The sequence below is a fragment of the Cotesia typhae genome, unplaced genomic scaffold, assembly GCF_013202065.1.
Source record: "Cotesia typhae breed Kobodo isofemale line unplaced genomic scaffold, CoteBio_Ctyphae scaffold_121, whole genome shotgun sequence".
NCBI lineage: Eukaryota > Metazoa > Arthropoda > Insecta > Hymenoptera > Braconidae > Cotesia > Cotesia typhae.
The window spans coordinates 4,255,274-4,265,482 of NW_027423773.1; positions in this window are offsets into that span (position 1 = coordinate 4,255,274).

The window sequence follows — 10,209 nt, forward strand, 5'->3', positions numbered from 1 at the left end:
AAATTCCTATTAAAATTTAATTGATTCTAATCAAACGATTGAATCAAAAGGTACAACTTAAGAAAATTGCCCAATTTAAATTGATAACTATTTAATCAATTATTATTTACCGTCTTCAGAAGCTGTATTAACTTCATCTAACAACTTCTGATACTTCCTCAATTTTTCTTCATAAAGATGCCGCTTATCAATCGGATCTTCATATAATCGTTTACTCATAGTAAATATTAATTTTATCACTCACAAAGAAATGAAATAAATTATTAAACAGATTAAAATTGACAAAAAAAGAAAAGTTTGTTTACTAGTGACGTGTGGTTTCTAAGCGCACCAAAAACGTAATGAACAGGTGAGTGTCGACGTGATGGAGCTTGATATACTTTTGTTTTTTATAATCTGAAGTTGGTGATAAATATTGCGTACTAGAACGTTACTACAAGTATGATCTTTTCGAACAAAATAATCGTTATAATTATGACCGAGCTTCGCTCGCCGAAGGCGAGCGAAGCTCGGTCATCTAATTTCCATATATTTTCATTTCATTTCATACTCATAAAAATTCAGAAAAAGAATAGTTTATTAGTGTTATTTATAAATAATTGTAATATTATTATTCATAACATTGAAACAATTAAATTACCTTTACTGCATCAAGGCAGTAAAAAAAATTCTATTCGAGATAAAAAAAAAATGTTTTGATATTTTCATGTCCAATTCGTTTTTATGTTCATAATAAGTGGGAATAATAAAAATTATTTTAAACAAATATTTTTAATTATAATTATTTGTGATTTTAATAATAATAATAAACTCGTATTAACTGCGTGAAGGCAGCAATAATTATTTTGCGTTTCTTGTTTCAAACTACAACAAAGTCAAATATTTCTTTTTGATTTTTCATCTTTGATGCTGCTTACCTTAAGATTATTCTAAAAAATTAATAACAATTGTCATGAAATAATGCGGATCAATTAATTATCACTTACTGCACCGAGACAGTAAGAGTAATTTGATACAGAAATAAAAAACATCATTGTGTCACTAAGATTCGTTCTTCTTTTGCAGATAAACTTAAACTTAAATAATTATGAGCTATCATTGTTATTATTATTATTTTAAAAAAATAATTCCATGACGATAATCAATCAAAGGGACAAAATCATATTTACTGCGCACATACAGTAAACAAACTATTGAAGTAAATCGTATATAATTGTGCGATAAGTGTAATCACCAATTTATTTTGTATTATAATTAAAACGATCGTTAATAAAAATACACCTTCAAGGAATTTTATAATTTTAGATAAAATTTTTTTTTCAATTTTACATTTTATTGTTAATGATTCTAATAACTATAGATAATAACGAGTTACTTTTATCAAATATTCAAATTATTTATTTAGTGGATGGTTGAATTCAATTAATTCATTCTTACTTCATCAAAACGGTAAGTATGATTTGATAAGAAAATAATAAATTTAACATTAATAAGGTAATTAATAAGAATACTTATACTGCGATTCAGCAGTAAAAAGAATAATGGCGTCGTTTTTAAACAATTGAAAAGCGATTCTTATTCCCTAGCGTTATCTTGTTTAGCATTATTTATTAACGGATTAACGTTCTTATCGCTCTATAGTAAACCCTTCGATCTTATTCGTTCAATTGCATGTGTTGTTTTTTAATTATTGTTTATAATTTATAATGGATCCATATAAACAAAATAAAAAAAAAGAAAATCGTAAAAATCCTAAGGCCGAAGCGTGGAAACGAAAATAGGTATCAGGAGGATTTTCTTATCATGCCGTAAGCGATTCAAAAATTAATAAAGCTGACCAAACTGTCACGTAAGTAATATTGACTTAATAAATATTAACTCAATATAATTTGTATCGAGTGTGTTAGGGTTGTTCTGCATAAACGGAGCATAAAAATGCAACATTAGTCTACATTAATAAGATGTTTGTTTATTTCTTCAAATTACTGCTGGTTCGCAGTACTAGTAAAGTCCTTAATAATCTAAAAGTGTCTTAAAATCCCTACCGAAAATTTATTATTTTCATATAGAAATTAAAAACTAATCAGATTTGATTCTACTGTGGGTACGCAGTAAATTTATAAGTTCATTTTACTAAAGATTTTTTATCATTGAAATAGAAATATTTGCTATAAATTAAAGTTGTGGATAGAGCTTAGTACTAGGTTCAATAATTATTAATAAAGACTTTGCTTATAAGACGATAAATCGTAAATGAATATAAATAAATATTGTTTAAAGAAGTTTAAATCACCCGAAAATGTTTTTTTATGAAAATATCCAAACCAATGTCGATCTCTTATGGAGCTTCGAGTAGGCAGTAGATGTTAATTTCAGTTTTAAAAATGACGGGATATTACATCTACTCGAACTTTTATATATAATATAGATATCGATTTTTGTTTTCTAGAATACTTTATGCTTATAGCAAGTAATTATTCGATTTCTTTATAATTAAAAACGATATTCTGATAATAAATTTTAATTTTTAAAAAAATCTGTTTAATTTTAATACAGATATGTGAGATGCATTAAAGATTTCGTCCGAAAAATGATGATCCCTCAACAAAATGCCTGGTTAGTGGTAAATTTGTTGATGAGATTTATATTCCCAGTAAAAATAATTATATACATAATCACGATCCAGATCATAATCTGATAGAAGATATGAAGTTCCGTAATAGCCTGAAAACATACAGTAAGGTTTTCGCTGCATCTACAAAAAGCGTGTATATGACTTCAGAAATCAAGTAAAAAAATTTTCTACACTGTATTTTTTTATGTGATCTTTGATTGTTATTTCTATAAGTTGTCTTTCTTTAATTAAATAAAAGAAAGAATTAGAAAATATGGTCTATTTCAATTTATAATTTACAGTGATCCGAATGCAGCAACACGGCACTGTTATCAAGCAAGCAGGAGATTAATTCAATATTATAAAAAACAAGAACAGCCTCTTACAACGAGTTTAAAATGTAGTGATGTAAATAATTTTAACACCTTTGTGCAATCTTTAGGATTAGAAATAAATAATACGGCACTGTGTTATGGCACAAATAATGAGTGGAAACTCTCTACTCATTATGAAAAGTTTGATTTCGTGACAAATAATAAAAGAAAAAATGCACAAAACTTATATATTTATCATGAAGATCTCCTTCATGAACTCAGTGAAACTGTTCAAGAAATTTTTATCGATGCAACGTTTGAAGCAGTGCCACATTTTAATAAAAAAAATATCCAATTTCTGACAATAATGACCAAAATTGAAGGGAATTCAGAACGAACGAGTGCTGTAAGTTTCATCTTTTTTATTAACGGAATAAATTTCATTTAGTATTTAAGATAATATGCAATCATTTTTGTCTGCTCTAAAATATTTGATTTTAAAAATAAGAACATTGTTGCGGTAATTACTGCGTGTACGCAGTAAGAATCTCTATTTTATGATATTAAATATAAATTAATGGTTTTTCAGAAACGCCGAAATGCAAATTTATAGTTTGATTTTAAACGCATGAATGATTAGTAGTAACTCGGGGGTAGTCATGATACAATACTCCGTTTTTGCAATAATTTTTTTTTCGTAATGCTACTTTTACGTAGTGCACTTACTTATACAAAATAACTAAATCCGCTCGATTTATAAATAAAAATGATATTTTTCTGTTATTAGTAAATTTTCATCATCCGATCTATTAAATAAATATAAATATTGTTATGTACACAGGCCATACCCATTTTTTGGGCAATAATGACGAACAAAGGCGAACAATGCTACAGTAGAGTATTCGCATTCATGAAAGAAAATTTCCCAAAATTCAATCCTTTTAGCTACATGTCGGATTTCGAAATTGGTTTCCACAATGCTATAGAAGCTGCTTTTCCTGATATTGAAGTAAATCATTGTTACTTTCACTATGCCTAAGTAAGTATAAAAATTATATACACTTTTTTTCAAATAACTTGGTTATTTTTTTATATTATTGATTTCGTATTGATAATTCCGTGTTTTTTATCTAGTATTGAATCTACAAAGATTTGTTTTTGAAAAAATATTTATTACGATAAAAAACAAGCAATCAAAGATCCTCCGAATTATTTTCTTTAATATTTAATGAGAATTCAGAGTAGTTTATACTACTGCCGGGACGCAGTTCTTTATTTTGTTCTCTAAATTTCATTCTGTAGTAAGAATTCTTCCTTTCAGATAAAAAATAATATAAAATATTGCTATTAAAGAATTCGATAGTAAATTTCTTAAGATACGAATGTTTTTATAAGCGGAAAAATTGAACAGATCAATCCTTTATTTTAACAAAGAATATAAATATATTTTTACATTACTTCAGGTTCGCAGTTAGTAAATTAGTAAATATCACTTTGACAAAGATGATTAACAATAGTAAGTGAAGTAACTAAAAATATACAGATTAACATGGTAATATTCTGGCATAAAAATAACAACAAAAAAAGATGTTTATTTTTAGTTGAAGTTCCTTGTAAAAATTATGCATTTGTTACCAATCTTATATGAGTACTGAAAAAAACCCTGCGGGTATTTAGTGGTAATACAAAAAAAAAACAAATAAATGTGTTTTATATTACTGTCGATATACATAATACAAAAAGTATTTAATTTTCCGACGACGAAAGGAAATCTCTTTATTATAATATCATAACAATTAATGTATTATATTAAATTCAATAATCTATCGAGATATGTAACATCTCTTAGATTTCATTTTGGAACAGATAAATTCTAATCTTTTTTATTTTTCAGGCTCTGATGAAAAAATGTACAGACTTGGGTCTGATCAATAAAAAAACTATCCAGCCTGATACAAACCCTGAAATTTATATTGTTATCAAGCAGCTTATTGCTCTAGCACTTTTAACCTTCAAATTGATTAAAATGACGTTCGAAAAAATTAAAACTGCGACATGGGAAAAATTTGGAGATTACTTCGATGAGCTTTTTGCTTATTATAACCGGTTTTGGCTCAAAATAGTTAAACCTGAAAACTTCTCCATCTATAATTCCATAGCTGATCGAACTAATAATTATATTGAGTCTTACCACAGGACATTAAATATGCACCTGTCAAAAAATCCGCATCCTAATCGTTTATTTTGTAAGTAACAATTATTTTTCATCAAACGTTTTCTTAAGCAAAATCCTTTGGGACTATTATCTTTAGATTTTTTCTAAGTTGAGAAGTATTCATAACTATAACTTTGAAAAAAAGTAAATTATTATATATATGAAAATTTTTATTGCAGCAATTCTTAAATATTTAGCGTTTGACAGCAGAGTGGTGAAAGATTCTGTAAAACTCAATAAATATATTAAAAAAACTCCCGAAAAAAAATATCGAGATGATAGTGCAGAATTCATCGAATTTTAGGATAAATTAGATGACGCTATAGAATGCATTGGAGAAGATGAAATTGATGGATTAGATTTAATAAATAATCTGAGAAGTATTAAGCGTCTCCAAGAAAAAGAAGAATATCTGAATAACATTCATTAATAATATTTTGATATTCTGACTGAATTTTTAAATAATTTTTAGCTTACTGCAGACCAGCAGTAGATGATAAATTCTATATAGGGACCGTATAACTATTTACTATTACTTACTTATTGTGATTTTTATAACAGGCCTATTGTTAAAGATAGAAATGATTTTGCAAAAGCAGTTCTCTCTTAATTTATAGCAAATGTTGTAATTTTCATGTTTAATTTGAATTGTATTATTGATTTTTAAATAAATAATTTTGTGTTCTAAATGAAATTTCATTTCAGTACACTCTAAACATCCTACAAGTATGATCTTTCGAACAAAATATGAGTTATAATTAGATGTAAGAAATTAATAAATAATTACATATGTAAGAAATTAATCCTGAATTAGAATTTTCCCGGCTCTACCCATGTTACTGCGAAGACACAGTAACTATAAAAATATACACTAATTTAAGTATAAACTTTCATTATGACTAAATCCATTGTTAAATGGACATCTGCAGCTAACTATTATACTTTTTAGAGAGAATTTATTTTTTTACTACCAACATATCTATTAGTCCATGTAATTTTCAAAAATTTTTAAAACAAGGAAAAAATAATTATTGTGCTCTAATAAGAGAATACTGGAATACTTGGAATACTGAGAGGGCTCACAATCATTTTTTAATTTAAACGTTGATCAATCCAGAAATTTTTAAATAGAAAAGAAATTAATGATAGTTTTTTAATAAGAAACCAACAAAGCCTTCAACACTTTTAAAATATTTCGATTATTTTTAGTCTACTGCTACAACGCAGTTCGAATTAAAGTAATAAAGGAGCCTACACTTTTATTTACAGACTAACGTAAATTTTAGATGTTCGTGACTCGAGAAAATGAAGATCCTTTTCATTATCTGCAAGAAAACAAGAACTATTCAAAATTTCTGCAAAAATTAAAAGATTGTAGGTATACTGTTAACGAGCAGTAGAAAATAAAGTATTTTAGCCAATTTGTTTTTTTCATAATTCATTTTATGCCGAAGGAATATCAATATTGGTTTCCTAATCAGAAAAAAAAGAACCTGTGAATATTTTTATCAAATTTTTCAACGGTTTTTGATTTACTGTTATTGAGCAGTAGAAATGAAATTTTTTTTAGGAAGTCGATAATGGTTTTCATTCTAATAGTCCAATGATCATTTGTCAATTTTGTGTAATTAAATTATTAATTATGTGTGTCAACTAAAAATGTAAAGCAATTCATCCTATTTTCATTCGTATGAACGATTAAACTCCCATTTACTGTCGGTTGACAGTAAGAATGTCGTTTTATTAGGAGGTGAATATATATATATATATATATATATATATATATATATATATATATATATATATATATATATATATATATATATATATATATATATATACATAAATTAACTTTTAAACTATAGGTATTTTTTGACTCAGTTCGTCGAGCTGATTCAGAATATAGCAAAATTTTTCAAAAGTTGCATCATGAGGACAAATACAATAGTTGATTTCTATGAAATTTACTAAAAAAAAATTTGGAAAACGGTTCACTGTAAAGGCCATCCCTGCAACTTCCCTCTCATACCATACCTAAGCGCTTCAAATTTAACATATTACAATGTTTTTGAGCTCGTCGAGTAATAATATAACGTTGAATAATATTATTTAATCTAACGCCTAGAATATAAATAATTTCTTTATACAGATTTACCTAACAATTAATTTAAGTAAGTAATAATAAACAGTTATGCGTTCCCTATATAGAATTTATCATCTACTGCTGGTCTGCAGTAAGCTAAAAATTATTTAAAAATTCAGTCGGATAATTAAATAATTGTAGTATTTAATCTAATGAGTAGAATGAATGATAATTTCTTTATACATAGTTATCTAACAATTAAAATAAGTAAGTAATAATAAATAGTTATACGATCCCTATATAGAATTTATCATCCACTGCTCGTCGGCAGTAAACTAAAAATTATTTAGAAAATTTAATCAGACAATAGAATAATAGTATTATTTGATCTAAAGAGTGAAATCAATGTTTTCTATGCTCAAAATCAACTAGGATAAATATGAGTAAGCAATAATATAGTATATTACATACCTAGGCCAGTAAAATAAGAAAAGTCTCAGATTACATGTAATTGTTGACCGAGGCAAAGCCGAGGCTGACAAACATGTGATCTGAGGCTTTCTTTTTTACTGGCCAAGGTGTGTATACTATTTTTGTGCTCGACGGAGCCGGAAAGAGGCAACTTCGTTTAGCGCAGCGGCCAGAAAGTTGCCACTTTCCGGCCGGAAGGCAGAAAAATAGTTATACGTTCCCTATATAGAATTTATCATCTACTGCTTGTCGGCAGTAAACTAAAAATTATTTAAAAATGTAATCAGAGTATCAGATCCTTTATTATTACTCCAGATTCTTTGTTTCACAGTCTAGATATGCATGATTTATAATTTCTAATCTTAATTTTATCACACTAAAAGGAGTAGTTTCAAAGAGGAACAATTCTTTATTTCTGATATAATTTAATATTCAGTGCCTATCGGCACCTTATAGAAAATTGTTCAATCATTTGAATCTTTATATTATGTCACCCTGAATAATTCTAGTTCTACATATATTAGAGAGGCGGAGTCTCATTCGGTTTTCATTTTGTCGACTATTTCATTTGCTCACCGTCAACTTTTTACACCAATACCCTTCAGACCCAATCCATTGCCGGAACTAATCGTTTTAGGGTAACTCAGTTTACCTGCTTTCTGATTATTTATACTAACTTCAGGTAGTACTGCAAATCGGAAGAAAGGCCATTTGGCTCCCAAAATGGAAGTAGTTTTCTGAAAGTCTATAAAAACTTGCAGGATCGTAAAAATTAATGAAATAATAAAATTCTTTCAAATAGCTGTAGATGCGTACTTTTTGATGCAACTTAAATAAATTTGATAAGTAACTTTCTAAAATTGAATTAATGAAAACTATTGATTGATGGTTTATAGTTAGTTTCTTAAAATGTCTAAAGTATATTATTAGAAATTAGTAATTATCAATTTTTATAATTAGTGGAAAGGTCACATTTTGAATTAGTAGATGTTATCTTAATTGAAGGGTAAATTTGCACAAATGAAAAAGTGATTTTTATACTAATTCTTAAGTGAACTTGCATCTTCTAACTCGTAAAATTTGTAAGAAGTAATTAATTTAATAGCCAAAATACCATACACTAACAAAATTTTAAGCCGATTCGTTTTAAAACTACTGATTTTGATTTAGTTTTCATACTTACTATTCCAATAACATAAAATTGAACGAATTTACTTTCAGAGAGTAATAAAATTGATCCTACATTTCAAGTCTCAACAAATGTCACAAAATAAAACAATAATTGATTAAAATCGGTTAAGTAGTCGCTGAGTCCATCGTAGATCAACACTGTGACAGGAAATTTTTATATAAATGAAAATATATAAGCTTTTCAACCATCTATATTTTCTGATCTATGATTGCAATAAGTAACAACCTTTTATTGTAAAAACAATTAATACTGCTTAGTTGCAGTAGTAAATAAACAATTCTTTATTATCAATTCCCCTGAATAAAAATATTGACTGAAAAGTATTGAAAAGCAGTTGCCCTATGTAAATTGTATATCTTTATGTACATGAAAAAGAATTGAAAAGTATTTACATTTCATCATTTTTAATCCTTTTCAATCAATATTTTTAACCAGGGTGTTTTGACTCGCGATTGGTTTACCGCGAGTATTCTGAAATTACGTATAAAATTAAAAATATATTTTATACCAAATAAATTGTCTTAATTGATTGTAAAATAAAACGTTTAAGTTACAACAAATAAGCACGATACAATAAATTAGATATTGCATCAAGTAAAAACCATGAGGTTGAGTTAAACTATAAAGTTTATTAAAACCAAAAATGCGACTGTGCGCTACAAGTGTGTAAGAATAACCAACAGACAAAAATACAAACTTATTACAAGAAAAGTAAAAACTAGAGGCGTTACAACTACAAGCAGGGAAAATTAGTGGTAGGAAAATTTGGCAACGAATGGTTAATCAGGAAAGGAATTCAGAGGCGGGATAATTACAGGCAATGCAGTTCGGAAACTAGATAGGGAAGGACGATACGGGTGCAAGGATGTTACCCGGATGGGCGGCACATTTACAAAATATTTCTAAACTTAGTTGACAATAAAAAGATTAAAAATACAAAATTTACCCAAAAACGAAACCCAGACCGTCATAAAACTAAGTATTAAATTTATGGCCATAAGCAGATAAAAAAAAATACTTAAGAAAACATACCAAGAAAAACCCATCATTAAAAAAATGCATTTACTATTCTAAGGCTAGCAAAATAACTTAAATATAAGAAAACAGCAGCAAATAGTCTTGCCTGTTAATGTAATACATAGAACTGGGAATTTTACAGTCATAAATAAAATTGAGCAAATGAATGAATCCCTGTAGATAAAAAAGCCACTTAAAAATACGGATTTAAATCTTAAATGTAAAAATAAAATATATTATTTATGCTGTTTGCTAAATAAGCAACAATTTTTGCCCAAGCAATAAAAAACGTAAAATTATTCT